The sequence below is a fragment of the Panthera onca genome, chromosome B4 (genome assembly GCF_046562875.1).
Source record: "Panthera onca isolate mPanOnc1 chromosome B4, mPanOnc1 haplotype 2, whole genome shotgun sequence".
Lineage (NCBI taxonomy): Eukaryota > Metazoa > Chordata > Mammalia > Carnivora > Felidae > Panthera > Panthera onca.
The window spans coordinates 23370386-23396454 of record NC_138345.1 but is presented as its reverse complement, the minus strand read 5'-3'; the positions used below and the strand labels follow the sequence as shown (position 1 = coordinate 23396454).

Sequence of the window (26069 nt, the reverse complement as noted above, 5' to 3'; positions counted from 1 at the left end):
GAACAATTGCCAAAAATGGGGTCGGTTCAAATCAGTATTATTTTTTCCAAAAAAATTATCAGCAATAAAAAAGGTACAAAAAAAGCAAAAGGATATGTTCAGGACAGAGATTGGTAAAGTGAAATCAAAACAATCCACAGAGTTTTAATTATTTTTAATTCTTCATTCAAGCATAATTAACATATAGTGTTATATTAGCACTATTAACTATATTATACTATTATACTATTAACATATAGTGTTATATATTATATAATGATTCAATACTTCTATACATTACTCAGTGCTTATCATGATATATATACCCTTAATCACCTTCACCCATTTCACCCATCCCTCCTACCTCCCTCCCTTTAGGCAACCACTCCTTCTATATTTAAAAGTCTGTTTTTCTGTCTTTCTCTTTTTTGTTTTGTTTCCTAAATTCCATATGTGTGTGAAATCATATGCTATGTGCCTTTCTCTGACTGTCTTCACTTAGCATTATACCCTCTACATCCATCAATGTTGCTGGAAATGGTAAGATTTCATTCTTTTTTATGCCTGAGTAGTAGTACGTTGTATATATATACACACACATACACACCACTTCGTCTTGATCCATTCCTCTACTGATGGACATCTGGGTTGATTCTATATCTTGGTGATGGTAAGTAATTCTGCAAGAAACATTGGGGTGCATATATCTTTTCAAATTCATGTTTTCATTTTCTTTTGATAAATACCCAATAGTGGAATTACTGGATCATGTGGTGATTCTATTTTTAGTTTTTTGAGGAACTCCCATACTGTTTTCACAATTGTTGCACCAATTTACATTACACCAAGAGTGAGCAAGTTTCCTTTTTCTCTACATCTTCACTGACACCTGTCATTTCTTGTGGTCTTCATTTTAGCTATTCTGAAAGGTGTAAAGTAATATCTCATTGTGGTTTTGATTTGCATTTCCCTGATGATGAGTGATGCTGAGCATCTTTTCATGTGTCTGTTGGCTACCTGTATGTCTTCTTTGGAAAAATGCCTATTCAGGCCCCTGCCCATTTTTTAATTGGATGGTTTTATTTTTTAGTATTGAGTTGTATAAGTTACTTATATATTTGGGATATTAACCCATTATCAGATATATCATTTGCAAATATCTTCCCCTATTCAGTAGGCTGTCTTTTCGTTTTGTTGATGGCTTCCTCTGCTGTACAATAGCTCTTCCTCTACGATAGCTTTTTTTTTTTTTTTTTTGGTGCAGTCCCAACATTTTAATTTTGTTTTTATTTCCCTTGTCAAAGGAGACATATCTAGAAAAATGTTTTTATGGCTCATGTCAAAGAGATTACTGCCTTTGCCTTCTTCTAGTTTTATGCTTTCAGGTCTCATATTTAGGTGTATAAGCCATTTTAGTTCATTTTTGTGCACGGTGCAAGAAAATAGTTCAGCTTCATTCTCAATTTCTCATTGTTTATTGAAGAGAATGTATTTTTCCTATTGTATATTCTTTCCCACTTTGTCATAGATTAATTGATCCTAAAAGCATAGGTTTATTTCTGAGCTCTGTATTCTGTTGATCTGTGTGTCTATTTTGTGACACTCCCATACTGTTTTGATTACTATACCTCTGTAGTACATCTTGAAATCCAGGATTGTGATTCCTCCAGTTTTGCTCTTTTTCAAGATTGCTTTGGCTATTGGATTTTCGGATTATTTGTTCTAGTTCTGTGAAAACTGCTGTTGGTACTTTGATAGGGGTTGCATTGAATCTGTAGATTTCTATGGCCAATATAGGCATTGTCATAATATTGGTTCTCCCAATCCGTAAGCATGGAGTATTTTTCTGTTTGTATGTTTCATCTTCAATTTCTTTAATCAATGGTTTTAGTTTTTATAGTACAGGTCTCCTTGGTTAAATTTATTCCTAATTATTTTATTATTTTTGGTGCAATTATAAATGGGATTGTTTTCTTAATTTTTCTTTATGTTACTTCATTATTAGTGTATAGAAATGCAACAGATTTCTATATATTCATTATGTATCCTGCGACTTTACTGAATTTATTTATCAGTTCTAGTATATTTTGGTGGAGTCTTTAGAGTTTTTGACATATAGTATCATATCACCTGCAAAAAGTGAAAGTTTTACTTCCTCCTTACCAATTTGGGTGTGCTTTATTCTTTTTTGTTGTCTTGTTGTGGCTAGGACTTCCAGTAGTAAGTCGAATAAAAGCGGTGAGAGTGGACATCCTTGTTTTGTTTCTGATCTCAGAAAAAGCTCTCAGTTTTTTAGCATTGAGTACGATGTTAGCTGTGGTTTTCATATATGGCCTCTATTATGTTGAGGTATGTTCTCTCTAAACCTACTTTGTTGACATTTTTTAACATGAATCTTTGTCAAATTTGTCAAATGCTTTGTACTTTGTCAAATGCTTTTTCTGCACCTACTGAAATGATCATATGGTCTATCACCTTTCTTATTAATGTGATGCATAACATTGATTGATTTGCCAACACTGAAACACTCTTGCACCCCAAGAATAAATACTACTTGATTGTGCTGAGTGATTTTTTTGAGGTATTGTTAGATTCAGTTTGCTAGTATTTTGTTGAGGATTTCTGCACCTATGGTCATCAGAGATATTGCTTTGTATTTCTCTCTCTCTGTCTCGTATGTATGTATGTATGTATGTATGTATGTATGTATGTATGTATGTAGTGTCTTTATCTTGTTTTGGTATCAGGGTAATGTTGGCTTGTTGAAGGAATCTGGAAGCTTTCCTCCCTCTTCTAGTTTTATAAATAGTTTGAGAAGAATAAATATTAACTCTTCTTTAAATGTTTTCTAGAAGGGTGCTTGGATGGCTCAGTTGGTTAAGCATCCAACTTCAGCTCAGGTCATGATCTCATGGTTTGTGGGTTCAAGCCCTGCATTGGCTCTGTGCTGACAGCTCAGAGCCTGGAGACTGCTTTGGATTCTGTGCCTTCCTCTCTCTCTGCCCCTCCCTCACTCATGCTCTGTCTCTCTCTGTCTCTCTCTCAAAAATAAATAAACATTAAAAAAATTTAAATGCTTGCTAGAATTCACCTGTGAAACCATCTGGTCCTGGAATTTTGTTTGTTGGGAGTTTTTTCATTGCTGGTAATTGGTGTTTTCTAATTTTCTATTTCTTCTTGATTCATTTTGGGAGGTTATATGTTTCTAGGAATTTATTCATCTCCTTCAGATTGTCCAATTTGTTGGCATATAACTTTCACAATATTTGTATTTGTGGTGTTCTTTGTATTGTGGTGTCAGTTGTAATTTCCCCTCTATTAGTTCTGATTTTATTTATTTGAATCTTCTATCTCCTCCTCCACCTATTCTTCCTCTTCTCCTTCTTCCTGTGGCTAAAGATTTATTAATTTTGTTGATCTTTTCAAAGAACCAGGTCCTGGTTTCATTGATCTGTTGTCTTCTTTTTTAGTTTCTATTTCATTTATTTCTCCTCTAGTTAATGATTTCCCTCCTTCTACTTGCTTTGGGCTTTGTATTTCTTTTTATAGCTCCTTTAGGTGTAAGGTTAGGTCATTTATTTGAAATTTTTTCGTGCTTCTTGAGGTAGATCTATATTGCTATAACCTTCCCTCTTAGAATTGCTTTTGATGCATCCCAAAGATGTTGAACCATTGTGTTTTCATTTTCATTTGTCTCTATGTGTTTTCTGATTTCCTGGTTGACCCATTCATTATTTAGTAGCATGTTATTTAATCTCTATATATTTGTGTTCTTCTTAGATTTTTTCTTGTGATTGATTTCTAGTTTCATATCATTGTGGTTGGAAAAGATGCATGATAGAGCTCAATTGTTATGAATTTCTTGAGATTTATTTTGTGGCCTAACAGTGATGTATTCTGGAGAATGTTCCATGTACATTGGAAAATAATATGTATTCCATTGTTTTGGATGCAATGTTCTGAATCTGTCAGATCCATATGTATCATTCAAAGCCACTGTTTGTTTCCTTGTTGATTTTCTGTCTAGATGGTTTATCCATTGATGTAGTGGGGTGTGAAAGTCCCCTACTATTTCTGTACTACTCTTTATTTCTTCCTTTATGTCTGTTAATAGTTGCTTTATGTATTTGGGTGCTTTCCTGTTGGGTGGATAAATATTTACAATTGTTGTATCTTCTTGTTGGATTGTCCCCTTTATGATTGTGTAGTCTCCTTTTCTGTTTCTTGTTATAGTCTTTTCTTTTAAAGTCTATTTTGCTCAATATAAGTAGTGCTACCCCAGCTTTCTTTTTGCTTCTATCTGCATGATAAATGTTTTTCCATCCTTTCATTTTCAATTTGCATGTGACTTTAGGTTTGAAAATAATCTCTTTTAGGCAGTATATAGATGGACCTTCCTTTTTTATCCATTCAGTTACCCTGTGTCCTCTGGATGGAGCACTTAGTCTATTTACATTCAAAGTAATTATTGATAGGTATGTATTCATTGCCACCTTGTTACTTTTTATGATTGTTTTTGTAGTTATTCTCTGTTCATTTCTTCTCTTTCCCTCTTCCTTTGTGGTTGATAGCTTTCTTCAATGATACACTTAGATTCTTTTCTCTTTAATTTTTATCTCTGACAGGTTTTTCATTCATACCATTAGGTTTATATATAACAACTTATGCATATAGCACATTCCAATTAAGTTGATGGTTGCTTAAGTTTGAATCCACTTTAAAGTACTAAATTTTTTCTACCCCTGCCATGTTTTATGTATATGATGTCATAATTTACATCCTTTCATTTTGTGAACTGAGTTTTATAGATATAATTGATTTTAGTGCTTTTGTGCTTTAACCTCCATAATGGTTTTTATACATGATTAATCTACTTTTATTATGTTTGCATACACTTGTGAAATGTTTTCCTTTTCTAATTTTCTTACTCATGATTATGTCCTTTTCTTTCCTTTAACATTTCTTATAAGACTAGTTTAGTAGTGATGAACTCCTTTAACTTATATTTGTCTGGCAAACTCTTTATCTCTCCTTCCATTCTGAATGATAGCCTTGCTGGATAGAGTATTCTTGGATGCAGGGTGTTTTGTTTTGTTTTGTTTCAGCACTTTGAGTATATCATGTCATTCCTTTATGGCCTATAAAGTCTGCTGAAAAGTCAGCTGATAGCCTTATGAAGTTTCCCTTGTATGTAACTGTTTTCTTTTCTCTTGCTGCTTTTTAAAATTTTTCTATGTATCACTACTTTCTGCCAATTTAATTGTTATATGTCTTGGTGTAGACCTCCTTGGCTTTTGTATTGTTGGGGGCTCTATATGCCTCCTGGATCTGGATGTCTGTTTCTTTTCCCAGATTAGGGAAGTTTTCAGGTATTATTTCTTGAAATAAATTTTTGTCTCCTTTTCTCTGTCGTCTCCTTCTGGGATCCCTAAAACGTGAATATTATTATGCTGGATGTGTCGCTGAGTTCTCTTAACAAAAATGCTGATGGGTGCCATTATTCTGTTTTGTTTTTGGTGTTTAGCTTGGATGCTTTCTATTATTCTGTCTTCCAGTTTGCTGATCTGTTCTGCTTCCTCTAGTCTACTACACTTATTCCCTACAGTTATTCATTTATTCCCTACTACAAAATTCCCTGAATTTTTAATTTTAGTCATTGAGTTCTTCATCTGATTGGTTCTTTTCTATATTTTCTATCTCATTGTTGAATGTATTACTGAGATCCGCCATTCTTTTCTCAAGTCCAGTAAGTATCTTTCTTTATCACTGTTACTGTGAATTTTCTATCAGGCATATTGCATATCTCCATTTCATCTAGCTCTTTTGCTGTGATTTTGTCCTGTTCTGTCATTTGGGACATATTTCTCTGATTCTTCATTTTGTCCAACTCTCTGTGTTTATTTCTATGTATTAGGAAAGTCAGCTACATCTCTTGAACTTGAGAGTAGTGGCCTTATGAAGAAGAGATCCTGTGGTGCCCTGTAGCACAATGTCCCCTTCACCAGAACCTGGCACTTCAGGGGTGTCTCCTAAGTGTGCTGCATGCTGAACCATGTTTGCCTTCAGCCTTGTCAGCTACAATGGCACTCTTTGCCTGTTGTGGGTAGAGTTTGGTCCCTCTACTATTAAGTGGCCAGTTTGTGGCCATCTTGGCCTAGTTGGGTTAGGCAATATGTCTGCCCTCAGTCCACTACTGGGTTCACAGGGAACTGTAGGATGCTTTCCCTGTGTTCTCCAAGACGCTTTCATTGAGAGGCAGGGCCAGCAATCAAATCAGTTGTCTGCCCCCAGCCCATTGCTAGGGATGCAGTTGAACTGGTGTATGTGGTTTTCTTCCCCTCTCCCTGGGTAAGAGACCCTTTGAAGTGATGCTGATCACTGTCAGGTATGCTTGCAGAATGAGACATGTCAGTCACTGCTTGGAAGGACTCCTAGACAGTGGTGCAGGTTGGATGGGGCAAATCCACAGGAGAATGCAGGGGCAGGGCATGCTGTATTAGCAAGCAAGGTGGTAAGTGTTCATACTGGTTCCTGCAGGTGTCCTTGTATCTGGGCTGGGGAGGAGGAATAATGGCACTCACCAGCATTTTGTTCTTGGAGAAGTCTCCGAAAGATCCCTGTCCCTCCAGTGAATGTTTTGAGACTAATAAATAAATCTTCTTCTTGTATACTTTCAAACTGCTCCCTCTATGCTGTATCTGAGATGGGTTGTTTTTTATGCTGGCTCTATAAGGGTGGGGTCTCAGTTTCCTATTTCCTTCTAGCTTTTCCAGTTGATTTTTAAAGTTACTGTGTTAAGCCCCACTGATTGTAAAACCATGCAAAGTTAAGCCCCTCTGGTTTTCAAAGCCAAATGTTTGGGGGACTTGTTTTTCTAGTTTAGGTCCCTTATGTCTAGGGTGTCTGGTGTGGGGTCTGTTCATCTCCTTGTCCATTCTTGTGGTGTCCCCCACTATGCTCAGTCTCTTGGGTTAGTTTCATTGTTGACTAGGACTCTGTCCTTCCTACCATTTTCAATATGGCCTCCTCCCTGTGATTAACTGTGGATAGTCTATTTTGCCAGTGTTCCATTCATTTTCTGAGTTAGTTCCACTGATGTATCTGTTGGGATGAGGTAAGTTTAGGATCCTCTTACTCTCCCATCATCAAGAACAGTACCACAGAGAATTTTAAATGCATGTAATAACGTATATGAGCTTTATATCCAGACAGTTTGGAATCTCATCATTGGCCGCTTATCAGCTGTGTGATCTTGGGCAAGTTGCTGAACGTTCTGAACTTCAGTTTCTTCATTTAATAAAATGGATGTAATGATGCCCTTCCTTGCAGCACTGTTGCAAATACTGGCCATAACACTGCCCAGCATAGAGCAGGCACTCTGTCAATGGTACTTCATCATCAGTGTTTCATGGACAGATAGAGAAAATGAGATCAACAGTCTATCTAAGATCACTCAGCTGATGAGTGACAGAACAAGGTCCCATTATCCACTGCTGCTGATTCTTAAGTCAGTGTGATTTCCTCTGTACATCCAATCTGACCCTCAGTCATTTTCTTACCCAAAGGAACAGAATTACATGTAATATAATAACAAAAACATGTAGTACTACTAAAGCATTTTAAAATAAATAGACACAAGTAATAAATAAATTACAAGTAAGGAGTTCAGTTCAAATGTTATAAAAAATTACTATTCAGTTTAAAATTCTTGATGGCTTTATGCAAAACATTAAAAAATTGTCACACTGCCTTAACTAGGAATTCTTCCTAATTTCTAAAAGTTCACAAGAAAGCCTGTTTTCACATGATTTGACAATTTGTAGTGGAGCTGTTTAAGACATTTTAGAAAAATTAATTTATCCAAAAATAAAATCAAGACTAACATATACATTAAAGTACTGTATATATATTAAGTATACACATAATGTATATATAAAAGTATATACATACACATAATGTATATACATACACATAATGTATATACTTTTATATATACATTATGGGTATACTTTCATATAAACATTATATATGAAACATATACAGTTTCTTATTCTTTAAAACAGTACAACACACTGAGTTTTAAAATTTCTGGTATTTTTATGCACGTGATATTAGATATAACAGGTCATTCATTATTAATTATGATTCACCATTTAATGCAGGTTTGGCAGGATTTACATGAGATACCTGTCCATTTGCTTAGCTTTGTTTCAAATAGTGTGAGCATACAGAGGAGTTTCCTCCTCCCACTCCCCACGGAACTTCAGTGCCTGATATTATGGCTCAAAGTTGCTAACACTCACAGCAAGTGCAGAGATGCAGAATAACAGATGCATGAGAGGGAACATTTTGGATAACCTTTACTCAGCCAAGCTCATCTCTCCTGCGTATGTCCTTAACAACTTAGTACCAAAGCGCTTTCTATCAGACTTCTTCCCACCTCTTAGCACCTCTCCTCTGCTAAGATGCCAGTAGGATACATTCCTGAAATATAGATGATCAGGTCCTTATTTGTCCTCATTTTTTCCCATAATTTACAAAAATAGCTTTGATGTCTTTGTATCTATTTGCAAACTTCAATTCTCTTTTTCTTTCAGTACTAATAAACAGAGCAACTCATATTTCACATAATGGAGATAAATTCTCTAAATGTCAAAAAGCATACACAGTGAACTTCACAAACTAAAGAATTTTGCCTTGAGAAAGATTACTGTATAACCTTAAATAAAGTGGCATGAAATTACTGAAACAAAATATGTTATCTGCTTAGACTTCTATTATTGATTAAAAGCTACTGAGATTGATATATTTTCAAATAAAAAGTTGATAATTGAAAGAACAAATTCCTCCTCATGAAGAATCCAAACAGAATCATAATAAAATATAAAATATTAAGTATTTTAGAAGATATTAATAAAACACTTTGCTTCTTCAAATAATCTCTGTTATAGAGATGAACTCAAATATCGTCTAGTTTGACATCATTTTTTAAACATAAATATATTTTATACTTGAATAAATTCAAGAAACTTCATAAATCATTGCTCAGTTTCACCTAATTGCTAAGTAGCATCTTACTTTATCATTTGAACATTGTCCAATTTCAGAATTTTTTTTTTTCTTTTTCAGTCTGGTGTGTTGAAAACTGTGGTCTGTAAGGTAATGACTTTAAAGTACTGCTGCTCACACAGAGGCAAGAGAACCCATCAAATGTCAGCCAGACAACATCAGCATCTCTTCAATCGCCTTATTTAAGGAAAAAAAAACAATGTGAGAACAAGAAGAGAATTGCTCAGAACCGTTAAGGTTGTCTTGAACACATCATCTGTCTTCTATAGCATGTTTAGGAATACCTGGAATGACTAGGCAACATGTAAAATAAGGAACATTTCATATATTGTCTGATATCTGGAAATAGTCTAAACAGGCTATGACTTGTTTCTGTTCCTTCAACTCCACCTTAACACAAAAGTTTTAATTCTGACAAGACACTTAGAAATGTCCAAAGAAACACGATGAGCATTTCGGTGAATAAGCCAATAGATGGCTCCTTATTTGCTAAAGTTAGCAGTTCAGAAATTTAAAAGAGCAGCATTATATCTGACAGGGAAAAACAAAACAAAACAATTGTTACTTAGGTGCAAGGGTGATAGAGACAGGAACTCAAAACTCAACCTCTAAAATTGTGTAAATATCTCTAGATGACATGCAGTAAATTGGATTCTGATTTTCCCCAAATTAAGAAGAAGAATCATTAAACGGGCATTATGGGTGGGATTCAGTCCACACGGAGTGCATCATTCTTAAACTTGTTTGCCCGAAGACAAAGTGGAAAAAAAAGGAGGGATATATTAACTAATCCTGTTTACATTTTGATTGTCATTTCTATTTTTTTCACAATCCATTAATTGTTTTCTGTTTATTCATTTGAGTTTATTTCACATTGAACAGACTACAGAATTTTGCCATTCTTTATGGTATCTATTATGATTTCAGCTTCATCTGCCTGATTTGTTACCAGAATATTCCTTTTTTTTATTTAACTTTATTTTTTATTTTTTAAAATTTACATCCAAATTATTTAGTATATAGTGAAGCAATGATTTCAGTAGATTCCTTAATGCCCCTTTCCCATATGTTTTTGAAATCATAACATGTTTGCAATTAGATACTTATCTTGATATTTTAGAGTTTTATATATTACATTATAAATATGGTTCTGCAAAGATTTTCAAATAATAAATTCATAATTTTTATTCAGATAACAAATGCTAACCCTTCCATACAGGATTCAGAAAGGTCACAATAACTGAGGGATATTTTAATTAGGCATTCTTCTCTGTTTGCATCCTACTTAGTTACTCTTAGCTCTAAAATATATTATAAAAATGTATTAGGATTAGGCTATCAGCTCAAAAAGACACAAGAAATAATTAAGAACATTTAGACATTTGACAGAAAAGAATTACTAAAAAGTTAAAACAATGTTATTTTAAAAAGCAGAAAAAAGTTTTACAATGTAATAGATTTTTAGAAAGCAATTGTGTTTAACCTCATCAAACACAGAACTATTAGGGCATCTGGTGGCTCAGTAGGTTAAGTAGGTGGCTCTTGATCTTGGCTCAGGTTATCTTGATCGCATGATTCATGCGATCAAGCCCCGCATTGGGCTCTGTGCTAACAGGGCAGAGCCTGCTTGGGATTCTCTCTCCGTCTCTCTCTGCCCCTCCCCTGTTCACACATTCCCTCTCTCAAAATAAATAAATAAACATTAAAAAAAAGAAAAAAAAGGAAATTGCCTTTAAAAAAGTCTTTAACAAATCCGAACTATTACTAAAGCAGTTTTCTAGAAGTAATCAACTTTTGAAGTTTTTTAAAACTAATCATTCCAGGTCTTTATCTCTAGCCTAGACCTCTTTCTGGAGCTCTAGACCCATATTTTCACTTTCCTATAAGAGAATTCTATGTGAATGACCTATAGGCACCTGAAATTGAAGATTTCAAAAACTAAAATTTTCCAGTGGTTAATGGTAATCAGCTAATATATTGTAATAAAACTCTCTGAATATACATCTATAGGCTAGAAATAAATGAGGTAGGTTTTATGACATATTCAAATACCTTTGGTATTTCCCAGAAGTCCTAAAATTTCACTGACTTTCTCACCAAATAAATTAATAAGTAACCAAATAAATGATTACAGTGAAAAGCAACATGCATGCTGATCCATATTCAAGTGGAGAGGAAATTCTTCACTTTTTACGGGTTTGCTGTATGATTTAGAGAATAAATTAAATAATCAAAATCTTAGTAATTGGAGGAAAAGGGAAAGGAAGAGAAGCACAAGAGGAGGGAAGTAATAGAAACCATCTGTTTAAGTTTGGTTTAGCATATTAGAGGGTCTTGGTTTCATAAGGATAAAATGGAGGAAGCAGATGGGTAGGTGGAGGCACAAGTGGACTCAAGCATAAATGAAGTCACTGTTCTCTGAGCTTCCTTGCAAATGCCTTCTGGGGTCCTTCTGCCCCTGTGCTCTTCTGCCCTCAACTCTTCCACTTCAGACAACCAGTACCCTCAGGGCACCCTTTCTGTCACCTCATCCAGGCCTGCCCTCTTCAAGCTAAGGCACATATTTAAAAATAATTCCCTTATTCCTCTTAATCTTCAACTTGTAATTTCTTCCATGCTTAATCTTACTTACTAGTTATAAACAAAAAGGATATGATAAATGCCAATTAGGGTGTCAGTGACTAATAATAATTAAAAGTTTGCTCCTCCAGATAGGACTTAGAAGATAAAACAGATAGCCAATACTTAAAACCTAAAGGCAGAGATCTTGAACTCTGAAAGTTAAGAGAGCTATTAACACAGTGGGTCTTCTTATGCCCCCAAAGAGCCTATGACCCTTTCTGCTAAGATGCCCCTTTTCCTCTAAGATTGCTCCTTTATATAAGCAAACCATTCAGAGGATGTAGAGGTTACTTTTAGGAATGAAGGATCCCATCATTCTCATCTTTTGTTGAGTTTTTTTAAAGAAGCAATTCATATTTCAGAAAAGGCTTTTATTTCCAGTTGTACATCTAAATCCATCAAGAATAAGTCTATCTAACCACAACTACCACACATCTGTGCCTCAGTTAATCCCCTAAACCTCTGTTAAGGGTAGGCTAAATGAGTAGTTTGCTTCCCTTTATTAATTTCTTTCTTTGAAGCAGAATTTTGTATAATATGGGAAGGGACTTTATTTATTTATTTATTTATTTATTTATTTATTTATTTATGTTTCATGTTTTATTTATTTTTGAGAGACAGAGAGAGTCAAAGCATGAGCAGGGGAGGGACAGAGAGAGAGAGGGAGACAGAAAATCCAAAACAGGCTTCAGGCTCCATCCAAGCCATCCGCACAGAGCCCGCTGCAGGGCTCGAACTCATGAACTGTGAGATTATGACCTGAGCCGAAGTCAGACACAACCAACTGAGCCACCCAGGTGCCCCTGGAAGATGACTTTAAGATACATCTTTCACTATGTGATGGGTTTCATGACATGCTGTGTAGGTATGACTCCAAGGACCAGAACAGCAGCTCTCTTCTACCCCCATGAATGCGTTTCATTTACTATAGTTTTCTCTTTGTTTCTTTGTTCGCTACATTTTTAAGCCCATGAAAGACAGAAAATGCATAAATTCTGGGAATAAAAAGAAAAAAAAAACAACTTGGGGGAAAGCAGGTATAACCAGAACCACTGCATTAGATAAAAGAGGGACCTAGAAGTATATCTAGCATTGCTAGTTTGCTCATTCAATGGCATTTTCCCCAATTGAAGATACCTTTTGATTTTAACAAAATGTTGATAATAAAAGTGATAGTAATGACAACAATAACAGTAATGACAGCAGAATTTTTGTACCAGCTAGTATTCCACACAGTTTATGTTAATTAACCCTCACAAAAACATTTAATCCTCACAACAAATCCCCATTTTGTAAATTAGGATGCCTGAGGCTTAGAGAGGTCAAAAAACCTGCTCGAGGAAATTGACAGAGGCAATATTATATAGTGGTAGCATTCAACTTTGCCCCTCTCACTTTCAGAATTCAACTCTGTAAAGCTGTCATTTAAAATAGCATCTGGATAGAGGCCCCTGAAACAACCTTTACCAACCTCCCACTAAAATACAAAGACGCATGTGAAATAGAAAACTGTAACCCTGCTGTGAACAGGGAATTCAAAGCAGAAATACAAGTAGAAATAAAAATGTGAAAAAGTACTCATCCTCACAAGTAATCATGAAATGTAAATAAAAATTGTATTTCATTTTGAACCTATTAGATTGAAAAAGTTACAAAGATTGATAACAAAAATCACTGATTAGAAAGCCAGAAAATGGGCACTTTCATACTGATAAAAATACAAACTGATGAAGCCTTTGAATAAGCAGTTTTGAAGTGCCTATCAAAATTTTAAGTGTCTGTACTTGATTATACCAGCAACTCCACCTCCAGGGAATTTATCCTCAGTAACTATTTGCATGTTTTCACAAAAATATACGCACAAGAATGTTTACCAAAGCACTGTTGGTACAATACCTGGTGAAAAATTGAACAATTGGAATATCCATCAATAGCAGAGAATGTAAACCATGCTTCATCCATATGAATGCAGCTATTTAAAAATGAAAAAGATATGTACAGGCACGACAAGAGCTCCAATAGAAGTAATATTGAAATAAAAAAAACTTTTTAGCAAAAGGTATGCTTAGAGTGTACATGCATATATTTAACCCTTGATGGCATATATCTTCTGGGAAAAGGCAGAAGTGGAAAGAAACAGGGGTCTTTCTTACTGCTTTATAATTTTTCATTGTTAATTTTGTATAAAAACAACAATGCATTCATTTATTATTCAGCTAATAATCAACTAAAAATCCTAAATGTTAACCAAGGAAGGGAAAAAGAAGAAAGGGAGGGATGTAGAAGGAGACCTACTCAGGGTAGGTATAAAAAAATCAAAAAGCCAAAGAAATCAAAATAAAGTTTTGGAGTCTGTTTACAAGAGACTTAATTAGAGGAAAGGTATCCAAGCATCATCTCTAAGGCCTGTCATGTAATAAGCATTTATAGTTACGGGGAAAGGAAGTAAGATAAATGAAGGAAAAAAGGGAGGGATGATGGAAAAAGCAAAGTCCAGAGAAAAAAGAAATAAACAAAAATTTATCATGTAAAAGAAAAAAAAAGTAATAATCATAATGCCAATATCTGTTGAAGTGAAATGTAAGGTAGCATGAAAAAGGAAAAAGAGGATACTTTTTAAGGAGGGTTCACACCTAAGTGCAGAGCCGAACATGGGCTCTCATGACCTTGAGATCAAGATGGGAGCTGAGATCAAGAGCCAGATGCTCAACCAACTGAGCCACCCAGGCACCCCAAAAGAAAATACTTAATATCAATTGGTTTTATCATTTTCTGAAAGCTCTAACAGTAGAAACCCTGAACACACTGTGCCACATAGCCCCTGGGGCCTCCTCAGCCCCGTCTGCACTTCACTGCCCTTTGCTCATAATGTTTCTGCCAGCCTGGCCACTTCAGTTCTGCAAATGCAGCTGCTCCCCACCTTAGGGCTGTCAGAGCTCATCCTGTCCCTTCACCCTGGCCTATTCCCACCTCCCTCTCCAACCCTCATCTAGCTCACTTCAACTCATTCCTCGGGTCTTAATTTCATGGACTTTTCATACAATAAAGTTTTTTTGAGTGCCTTCCCTGTATCAGACAAGGTGGCAGACACAGAAGTTTCAGAGACTTTTCTGAACTACCCAACCTGGGTAAGGTTTCCCACACTTTATGCTCATTGCGCACAATATGTCCATGAGTGGCACTCTTATCACAACTGAAATTCATGTTGAAAGCAACGTTCATAAGCATCACTTCCTAACAGAAAGAACATCTACCATAAATAAACCTACAAGTCTTGGCGGTGAGGCAGACATTCTTCTTAAAACCAGGCACAAGGTAAGGATACCTGATATTAACATTGGTATTTCACATGATTCCAGAATTTCTATTAAATACAATGAGATAAGAAAAAGAAATAAGAGCTATAAGGACTAGACATGAGACAACATTATGATCTGGTAAGAAAGCTGTCCTAAAGAAATATCTGAATCATATACAAGATGTTGTTATAAGAATGTTCCATGCACAGCATTATTCATATTGGGAGAAAATTAGGAACAATCTATATCCTGAGATATAGACAAATGGTAAAATAAATTATGATATACTCTATGATGTAATAATATGTCATAAAATTCAAGGTTTTGGAGTGTACTTAATGACAATAGAGTATAGGACTATAATTTTTATATATGGAAATATTTTATGTTAAATTTTAAATGTTTTTAAGTACCAAATTGTAGACTTCTAAGTGATTTTTACATTACTTAAAATTTTCAGCGTTTTTCAAACTCTGTAAAATATCCTTGTATTGCATTTATAAGATGGAACGGTTTAGGACTCTCATTTCACACAAGGGTGGAAAAGATTAAAGTAAACTGTTAAAACTGTTAAAAAACATAACATAACATAACATAACATAACATAACATAACATAACATAACATAACAAACAAAACATAACATAAAACTGTTAAAATTAAAGAGACTGACAATACCAAATGTAGAGAAGATTTAGAGCAAATGGAATTTACATAAATCAATAATAGGAATACAAAATGGGAATTTATTTTTTTAATTTAAAAAAAATTTTTTTCAATCTCTATTTTTGAGAGAGAGACAGAGAGACATACTATGAGCGGGGGAGGAACAGAGAGACAGGGAGGCACAGAATCCGAAGCAGGCTCCAGGCTCCGAGCTGTCAGCACAGAGCCCGATGCGGGGCTCCAACTCAAACAGTGAGATCATGACCTGAGCTGAAGCTGGACACTCAACCGACTGAGCCACCCAGGTGCCCTATAAAATGGGAATTCAAAGCTGTATAACCACTTTGGAAAATGGTTTGGCAGTCTCTTACCAAGTTAAAAATACATCTGCTCTGTGACCAAGCAGTTCTGCTTGTAGATATCTATCAAAAACATTTGATCACAAAAAGACTTCAACAAGAATGTTCCCAGCAACTTTATTTATAATAATCAAAAAGCAGAACGACTCAAATATCCATCCAACAGGAAAATGGATAAACATATTATATAAAACTCACACAGTGAAATACCACTCAGAAATGAAAGGGGAGAAGGGCTGATACACACGACCAAGATGAATGTCCAAAACAACATATATTAAAGAAGCCAGGCCCAATAGAGAACACATTGCATGATTCCATTTACATAAAGTTCTAGAATGAGTATAGCTAATCTATAGTGATAGAAATGTCAACGATGGTCATCTCTAGGTAGGGGTGGAGAGAGGCATGGGGATTGACTAGGAAAGGACATGAGAGAACTTTCTGGAGCTAATGGAAATTTCTACATCTTGACAGAGGTATGAATTACAAAGGTGTATGCATTTGTCAAACTCACTGCGCTGTACAATTAAGATCATTTCACTCTATGTGAATTATATTTTAATTAAAAAATAAGTAATACTAAAGGATCTGAAACTCACGCTAAAGGGTCAAAGATAAAAATTAACAGAGCTTTTATCCCTCAAATCTCATGAAGCTGGTGCCACCAATTTGCAAGACTTACCATACAAGGAGTGAAGCAGCAAAGAAACCTTTACTCTATAATTTTCTGGTATTTCTACCATTTGTACCTTCATTTTGTGTGTTATAGTAGCTTACATTGAAGCTAGTAACATTTCCAAACTTCTCACTCATTTACATCTATCTGATCATGTGGCAAAGACAGAAGAAAGCCCTATAAGAAAGAGTACAAGAAATAGAAAGAAGCTCATAATTCTCTACTTACACTCTATCAAAGATGAGAAACACTCACACACATAGCATGGTAATTAAATACATAAGCTTTGCCGTTTTTATGACTTGAGACTTGCATAATGGTTCTGCCACTTACTGGTTCTGTGTCTTTGAGCAAAGTTTATTTTATTAGTATTAGTTTTAGTTTATTTTAAAAGCTATCAAAATTCAAATTAAATATGATTTTTCAGAATAAACTACAGTAAAATATATCATAACTATATAAAACATATATACCTGCTCATTTCTTAGTGCACATAACATTTATTTTGAAAATAGTCTCTAGAAATCGATTGTTAAATTCTGATTCTGTTCTCCTTAGGTATAAACAATTTTGCCCTTCAACGAATTCTTAAATTTAATTCTGATATGAGTAAATTTTTGCTAATATATTACAATTGTGTTTAAATTTGCAATAACATTTTTATGACCTTTCAGCTGATTAGTCACTCGTTTGTCTGGCCTCAGATAATGCCTTTTTCTAAAAGGGCACCATAAATAAAGCAACAAAACCCTCATTTGCTATTATTAAAACCGATGGAAGATTTTGTTGGATTATCTTCCCTGTCTTATCTACCAATTAAAAATGTCACTAGAAAAAAAAAGTTGCTGATTTGCCTTTTGGTGAACATAAAAATAAAACAACAAAAAACGTTATATCCATTTGCTGGTGAACATTTAGCTCAAAATTCATATCAGAGTCTGTTCACGGTACCTAGTTGTTTACAACTGGTTTTGGCAAAGACAATTTTATAGTTATCCAATGTAACAAGAAAATAGGCTAGAATATAGACAACAATATTGTATTACAATCATCAAACTTGCTAAAGGACTAGAACATAATTATTCCAACCACTTAAAAAATGATAATGTAATGTGGTAGAGGTGTTAATTATCACTATAATGGCAATCATTTTACAATATATAAATGCATCAATTTAACATGCTGTACGTCTTAAATTTACATAATGTGATTCATCAAATATATTTCAATAAAAATAGGCTAGAGCTTGATTTGAGCATGTCAATTATGAAATAATAAAATAGAGTATTTTGGTTTACATAATTAAAATGGCCATAATCACATGTCCAGTCATTAACATGAATGGACCACATGCCAGATAAAGTACAAAAAGTTCTGAAACAGATATATATGGAAATCCATGGGCAAAGTATGCTCTCAAGTGAGTAAAATTAAGGTGGTCATTAAAACAGAATGGGTCCATTGGTGCCCCAAAACTGTCTAAAACCCTATCCAAACTTTCCTATTTTTTAATCACTGCTTTTGGAAGACAACAACTCTCTCACCATATGCCTATGGTCTGAAAGCACATATCTGGAAGGCTGTTCTTGAAGCCTTGCAAAATTTACAAAGATTTTGTGACTTCCTGACTCACAGAAAGCTGTAAATAGAACCTATTTTAAGGCATTTTAACACTAGTTCTCCTGATACCAGCTGAATAAATAAATCAGTGTAAACGGACATAAAAGTAATTTGATTACTTTCTCTTACTGAATCTTAACATTCAAATCCTTCAGGTGATTCAAATTTTGGATAAAGACCTAGAATAAGGGTTTTCTTTTCTAAACCCTCCCTGGGTGATACACAGTAGGAATCTGCCTCTCTTCATACCTTTTCTCTGGGGTACCGCTTTCATTCCCATAATCAGTTACCACCTCATCACGGTAACTCAAATCTAAATACTAGGTCTGATCTCTCTTCTGAGCACCAGTCCTGTCTCCTCCAACTAGTTTCATGGATGTCTTCATCTTAGCATGTCCAAAACCAAACTCCTCTTAGTCCACTCAAACCTGTTCCTTCGAAATCCTCTTTCTTTGTTAACGGCTTCACAGTGTATAACGAAAATCAAATTAGAAACATGAGAGTCATTCTAGATTCTAGATTCCTTTCTCTCATCACTACGGCCAGTACTATGCTGTTTCTTCTTACGAATTATCTTTGAAAATTACTCCCTCTCTCTCACCTCTACCGTCACTGCCTTAAATCACGCTTTTCTTCATTTCTCTGGAAACAATTATAATGGATTCCTAAACGGTCTCTATATTTCCAGTCCCCACGTTCTAGGTTACCTTCTGCATTCAGCCAGGGAGATATCTGTAAAACATAAATGTACCGTGTCATTTCTTTCTTAAACTCTTGTGATGACTTACTGTATACGAATCCAAATTCCTTATCTCAGCATTTAAAGCTCTTCATGTTCTAGTTCCTTCCAACCTTTCCACCTTCATCTCCAACACTCCATAGACCACATGCTGTGTTCTTCTGGGTTCTTTTTAATCCCAAGAACTTTGCAAATTTTGTTCTTTTACCTAAAAACTCCTACTCATCTTTCAAAGCAGTTCAAATACTGCCTTTTCTGGAAAGATGTTCCTGATGTTTCTATTTAGAGTCAAGTGTTACTCCTTTTGTATACCCACTCCTATTTACATTTTTATTTGTTGTTAATGTATTTATGTCTATCTTTTTCACCAGCCACATGGAGCTACCAGAAAACACCTCACAGAAGACACAGAGTGCATTCCTATTACATGTAAGGAAGGCTGTATACTCCATTTCCATTTCAAACTTAGACATGAAATAAGTTGCAGGGATAGTTTTTCCCCAAATAGTTAATAATACCAAATTGCTACATAACTGCATGAGGGATATGTATGATTTTTAGTATGCTTATTTAGATGCAGAGAAGTTGAGCCTCCTCCTCAAGAAGCATAATCTGGAAACTTCAAATAGTGGACCAGAAGCATATATACCATGACTGATGTTCTCTAGTGGCGCTACCTCAAGATTATGCTGATTTTAAATTCAATGATGTCATGTTTGGAATTCTCAAATTTCCATCTGGACAAGAAAGAAAGAATACACTTTGGAGTTGACAATCGAATAGTGACATTATTTCCCACTGGTGTTTTGTTTTTCATTTTCCCCATTCTTCTATTCAAGATGCACACACACATACACACACAGTTCTGGCTCTCATGGAGTACTCAGTTATTTAGGAAAGACATACATCACAGACTGAGGTAGAGATTGTTGCTCTAAAGCTATGGTTCTTAATGGGGCAGCAGATATTTGATGATGTCTGGAGACATTTTTAACTGTCATGACTTAACATCTAGTGGATAGAGGTCTGGGATGTTACTTACAACACACAGGACAGCCCCGACAACAAAGAATTATCTAATTCAGAATGTGAATAGTGTTGATGTTGAAAAGCCCTGTTCTATAGGAAAACTTCTCAGAACTGCAATAGGACACAGAAAAGAAATCTGGATGGGAATGAGAGCTTAAGAGAGGCTTTATTGAGAGTGATGGATGAGTTGAGATATGAAAGACTAGAAGGAGAAAAAAAGAGTTAAATAGGTGGAGTGGTAATGGATACAGAAAATTGACAGTGTTCCAAACAGAGAAGCCACAGGTATTATTAAGTCCCTGGTGTGCATGGTTTATCCAATGACAAGGGTGTAGCTTAAGTGCCAAAAGGAAGGGGAGAGAAGTCAGTGTTGAAGTTGTAAAGATAGCCAGCATCAGGCATGCTTGAACTTGTAAGTATGGGTTTGGATTTTGGTCTCTATCCTATAGCACTGGAAAGCCATCAAAGGGTTTCTGAGGAAGGGTACAAGTTTTAAAATGACAAAACTGAATTTAGAAAAGATCTCCCTGGCTGCAGGGTAGAGAGAGGATACTGAATGAGAATTCCAATGAATGCAGGGCACTACAACAAGGGGGTGGCAGTGGAGATGGAGAGAAGTAAATCCATTTGAGGGTGCCAACTTGACAGGGATTTACGATAGACTGGCTATGAAAGCTGAGGAAAAGAGAAGTGTCAAAGATGATGCTGTGGTTCTTACTTACTCTCTGATGGATGGTGGTGGCATTCCCTGAGACAAGAAAGAGTGGCAGAGGAAGATCCAGAAGTTGGTCGTTAACATACTGATGAATTGAGGCACAAGCAGAAATATCAATTAGGCAGTTGGGACCATGGGTTCGCAGGACAGAGGAAATGTCTGTGATTATTTAGGCACAGATAATAGGAGAGAGGGTCTAGGGTTCAGCTGAATTCCAGCTGCCTCTGTTATTTATATGTGATTCTCATCTGCTGTCTGTGTTTGTTACATCTGTCTTATGTAGTCATGTCTTTTAGCTTATTTCCTATACTTATCTCACTGGTGAGCCACTGGTGTTTGCCTTCTGCCTTGCTGGCTCATTTGTTGTTGTGCCTAACTGCTCATTTACTTTCACACAGCATTTCTGTTGGCTTATTTGTGTCAAAGACAAAACAAAACAAAACAAAACAAGAAACAAATCTAAACTTCCTTTCTAGTTTGTGTAGCCTTTATTGTCTCTCTCAGTCATTCCATGCTGCTAACATCCAGAGTAGCCTAATCAAGGGTCTTCCTCGATATTTGATTTCTTTTAGAATCAGCTTCCATGTGTGCCTCCTCTCTACCTTCACAGACATTTAAAAATAAATTTTCCTATTTCATGGTAAAAGGAAAAGAGGGATAAAGAGATTGTGAATTTAATTTCACTGAGTGAATCCTGATTAGGGGGAAGGGCCCCTTTTTCTCTCTTGCATGTTCCATTGTCTCTGAAATTTGGTGCCCTTAAGGAATACCACTTCCTTTGGTTTTATTTCTCCCTGACCAAGGAAAGCCAAAAAATAGATTAATCATGATTTCTAAAAGGTTTAGTGTTCATGTGATTGTAAAAAGTATAAATTAATGAGAAGAACGGATGAGAAGAACAGTTTTTAGGCTTTACCTTCAGCCATGGAAGAGGATATAAAGAGCAATTCTCAAGGTTATAGGTCAATGGCTCTCAACCCTAGAGGTATATTAGCAACACATAGGACAATTTAAAAAATTATATGTGCTTGGAGACCCCATTCCAAGAAACTTTTTCATAAGATATGAGAAGGGGGTCTGTCTTCTCATTCACATTTTAAGGGCCACACAGCAGAACCTGAAATTGATTGCCTGATAGATTTAAGTGACACCAACCTGATCCAAGCACACGAGACTTTACTGGTAGTCGCCCACCAGCAGCAAACGACCAATAATAGTGTCTAGACGGGCCAGCCAGAGTCCAGGAGTCAGGAGGGTGAGAATTGTGGGATAAATTCCAAAGCAAAAAGGGTACCCCAAGTCATAAAAGCCAGAAGAAGGTAAACTGGTCATCTTGGCATTGCCAGCATATGCTATTCTTTTCTTTTTTTAATGTTTATGTATTTTTAAGGGGGCACGGGGGAGAGGGAGACACGGAATCCGAAGCAGGCTCCGAGCTGTCAGTGCAGAGCCTGATGCCGGGCTCAAACTCACGAACTGTGAGATCACGACCTGAGCCAAAGTCAGTCCCTTAAACCGACTAAGCCACCCAGGTTTTTTTTCTCAAATGTTTATTTTCGGGGGAGGGGGCAAACAGAGAGAGATCAGCGTATGCTCTTCTGCTTGCTAACTGACTCTGGTGCAGAGACATACTGTAAATGGGAGGAGCCAGGGCAAAGCAGCAGGACCATGGTGTTAGTGAAACGTGTGTGTGCTGAGTTAAAGACGTAGACTTGAGTAGGAAGAAAACATTTTAGACATAAAAGTGTTGAGGCTCCAAAAGAAGTTGAGTAAAATAAATATGGATGATAGCAGCTTCCATAATAATTATGTATTAAATTTCTACTGCCATAAGGCAATAAAAGTTATGGCATTTTTTTATTTCCTTTAAGGTTCTCTGCTATTATCATTCACCTTGCTTCCCTTCTTTTCTATTTTTCATAGTAAAAACGAGGCCACATGTTTTCGAAATGAGACTGAGTCCTACCTCCAATCTATTTTAAATTTGGGTCCTAGAGCTAAAAATTGGCTGTATTACTCAAGTGGCAAAAATGCTCCTATCTGAATATTACATTCTGGAATAGAAAATAACATATACCCTTCAAAGCCCTCAGCAGTATTATAAAACAGTATTATACTTAAATTTAGTAATATTTTCTAAAGAAATGATAAAATAAACTGGGAATTCATGAGAATGGGTAAATAAACTTTAAAGACTTTTTAACCTCTCAAAAATTCTGCATATTTCTAGGATATGAAGAAATCCTGGCCTGGCTAAGTAGCATTATAAAGATAATTTAAGTCTCACAGACTTTGCAAAGCAAAAGAAGGAAGAGAAAAAAGGTCAGTGAGAATCTTACTTCTCTTGAACTTAAACTTTTTCTCAACTGGGCTTTCTTCCAAGTGAAATAAAAGTCTCTCTGTCAGATGTATTTCTTAGGCCCTATTGGTGGGGTGCTATTATAAATAGTTAAGAGGGGAAAATAGAAATCTATGCTTTGCTTCTACAAACACCAACTAGCAAACCATCAATTAAAGGAAGTGTTTCGAGAGGCCTTCTCTTTTCTCTTACTGGCTACTGTACAGGAATCCAGCTGTAGGCATAGTCAGTAATGTCTTTTCTTAAAACAGCCTGACTCCACCTGTCAGGGTTAAGCGCCCCTCTGAAGATGGTGGCCGAAGCTCGCGTCCTCAGCTAGCATTCAGTCCATTTCTCCCCTCTGATCTGTGGTAGAGAGAGACAAGACAGGTAATCTGAAGGAAAATCCAATATTGAAGTGAAACCCCAGAGCAAGTTATCACTCTGAGATGCTGCAGACAAGAAAACACACCCAGAACAGGTCCCCTTTTGCCCTCAGGAAGCCAACTTATATATTTATAGGTGTGTGGAGGAGAGTATGATTTTTATAGATGTGGAAGACAAAGATAAGACAGAACCTTGGTTTCATGACAGCTCATCTCTAAAAATCTCCAGCAGAAGGAAAAAATGTATAACTCCTTGTTATGGTTACCCTTCCTGTCGCCTGAGAGCCCTGTGATTCTAACTGGGTGAACAGAGAATGCCGAGGGACAGAAAGCACCATAGATACAAATACAAGGAAGGAAGGGGGTACAAATGAGCTCTGAAATCTCCTTAAGGGATAGTGCCTGGCCTCTAGTTTGAGAAATGCTGACACAGAAAAATTATTAGGAGTCTCAAAATGCAGTCTCAAAACTGCACTCTAGTTGAGCAAGATCAATCTTTCAAGTACTGACAAAGTTAAATTGCATATGAATTAGCAGTGGCCCAAGAGCTCACCCCCAAATGAAATTTTGTTCAGTAGAGTAAAAATGTAAATAAAATTTAAAATTATGACCAAGGCAGCTAAGCCATGCTTGTCGAGGCCAGCAGACCTCAGAACCAAGAAACGGAGTAGGCCCCTGGAAGCTATATTTGAAATACAGATTGAGGCCTAGCTGTCCTATCTCCTTGCTCAACTATTCTGCCTATGGAAATTGTTTTGAAACTTTAAGTTCAGGATCTGAAAGGCCTGATTATGTCACAAAGAGAGCAGCAGGTCAAGAAACTAGCAAATGCTCCGAATCAGACTCACCCTTGTAGCTGACAGAAGTGACCTCACGGTAGAATGAAAGGGCGCCAAGGTAACCTCTGGCCAAACTGTATCCAGGCATCCTGACCTGAACCTTACTTTCCAGCACTGAACGTTTGTTCATTTGGGTCTAGGATTTTTAGCATTCCTTATAAAAAGACAAGTAGCTCTGGAATGTGTAGCAGCAATAAGGAAGGCACTATGGGGATAGAAACTAGACCAGGCAGGTGGTGTATTTTAAGTGACAGCCAACTTTTTTCAGTAAAGGACCAACTAGTAAATATTTTAGACTTTCCAGACCTTACTACTTCCATCATAACTACTCGCGTCTGCTACTGTAGTGTGAAATCAACCAGAGACAACATGAAGATATGCGAGTGTGGCTGCATTCCAACCAAACTTCATTTGTGGATACTGAAGTTTAAATTCCATATAATTTTCACGCCTCACGAAACATTCTTCTTTTGATTTTTCTTTAAAGCAGGTGACAGGTCATAGTTTGCTGACCCCTGCTGTGTCAGGAAGTGAAAGTCACAAAATATATCTCCCTGACTTCAGTTTTAACTGTGATAGGCCTAACTCTACACTGAGCTCCTACAACAGAAAGGACTCAAGATGACACGTAACTGTAACACTCCCACTAACGTCTTATAAAATTGCTGTTTTCATTGAATTTAGAGGATGTTGTTCATTTAATTATGAGTAAACAGTGGTTTGCATTATGACCTCAGGAGTATCTTTAGGCATCATTTTCTCCATTTGTAACTGAAGATGCTAATTACTGTTATTTCTCTCCCTCCTGGGGACTTCTGTAAAATTAATTAATGTTCACACATATTAATGCTGTAAATGCACTAAGAAACTTGGAGAGTGAACATTTTGTAAATCTTCTTTAAGAGAAAACAAATGGACACAAAGCAAAATGCCTCTTGTAAAATGTCTGTACTTCCTTGAATGATAACCATTCAGTTAACATAACTTCCTATGCTGGTACTTTCTATCTTTTCAACGCTCTGTCTTTCCTTCCTTTCAGCAAAACTTCAGAGAAACACCTGTGCTTTCCAATTTGATCTGAGTTCTCAGCAATCCTCTTATGTGCACCTGGGCGTCCCTTACTTTCCCTCCAGTGGCTATGCCAAACGTTCGACAGTCCCCTCAAGTCTCCGGCTCACTCCACTCAAGAACACTCTGTAAATGACCTTATTCCAAATCTCAGACAGAAAGTGCAAGAATTTCTTCAACTCTGTGGCCTCATCCCCAAATTATTGATATCTGCTTCATCAGCATCACTGTTTCTCCATCTGAGAGACAATTCAGATTTTCTCTGGTCCAAAGTGAGTATCTCCACTTCTACCTAGGATCCTATTCCCTTCTGTTGCCCATGCGACCCTGTTTCAACAAATATTCCATGTTTTCCCTAAGTTTCAACCTGTTCTTCTCTCCCTTCTCTGATGGTTTATAAATATGTTCCCACATTTCAAGATGAAACTCCCTCAACCCGGAGTTTCCTCTTTGGTTATTTGGTCATGCCGTCTTCCTGTTCACTTTAGAACCAAGCTCCTGGAAAGAACGCTGTACATTTATTCTCTGCTTTTCTCTCTCTTATCCACCTACGATTCCACTACACTCTGACTTCTGTGACTACCACTGCTCAGAAACTGCTCAGGCAAAATTTTCAATGCCTTCATAATCATCAAATCCATAGAGGCATTTTCATCTGGGATT

General features: G+C 36.2%; 1 protein-coding gene and 1 long non-coding RNA gene across 2 annotated transcripts in view; one reads left to right on the top strand and one right to left on the bottom strand.

The window, feature by feature from the left end:
* GPR158 (G protein-coupled receptor 158) overlaps nt 1-26069 on the bottom strand; it is a 426015-nt gene that overhangs the window by 139888 nt on the left and 260058 nt on the right. The gene's annotated exons all lie outside the window — the stretch shown is intronic.
* On the top strand, nt 16369-23091 carry LOC132695011 (uncharacterized). The gene is made up of 3 exons (XR_009617622.1): nt 16369-16472; nt 19403-19460; nt 23006-23091. It is a non-coding gene; the product is annotated as an uncharacterized LOC132695011 (long non-coding RNA).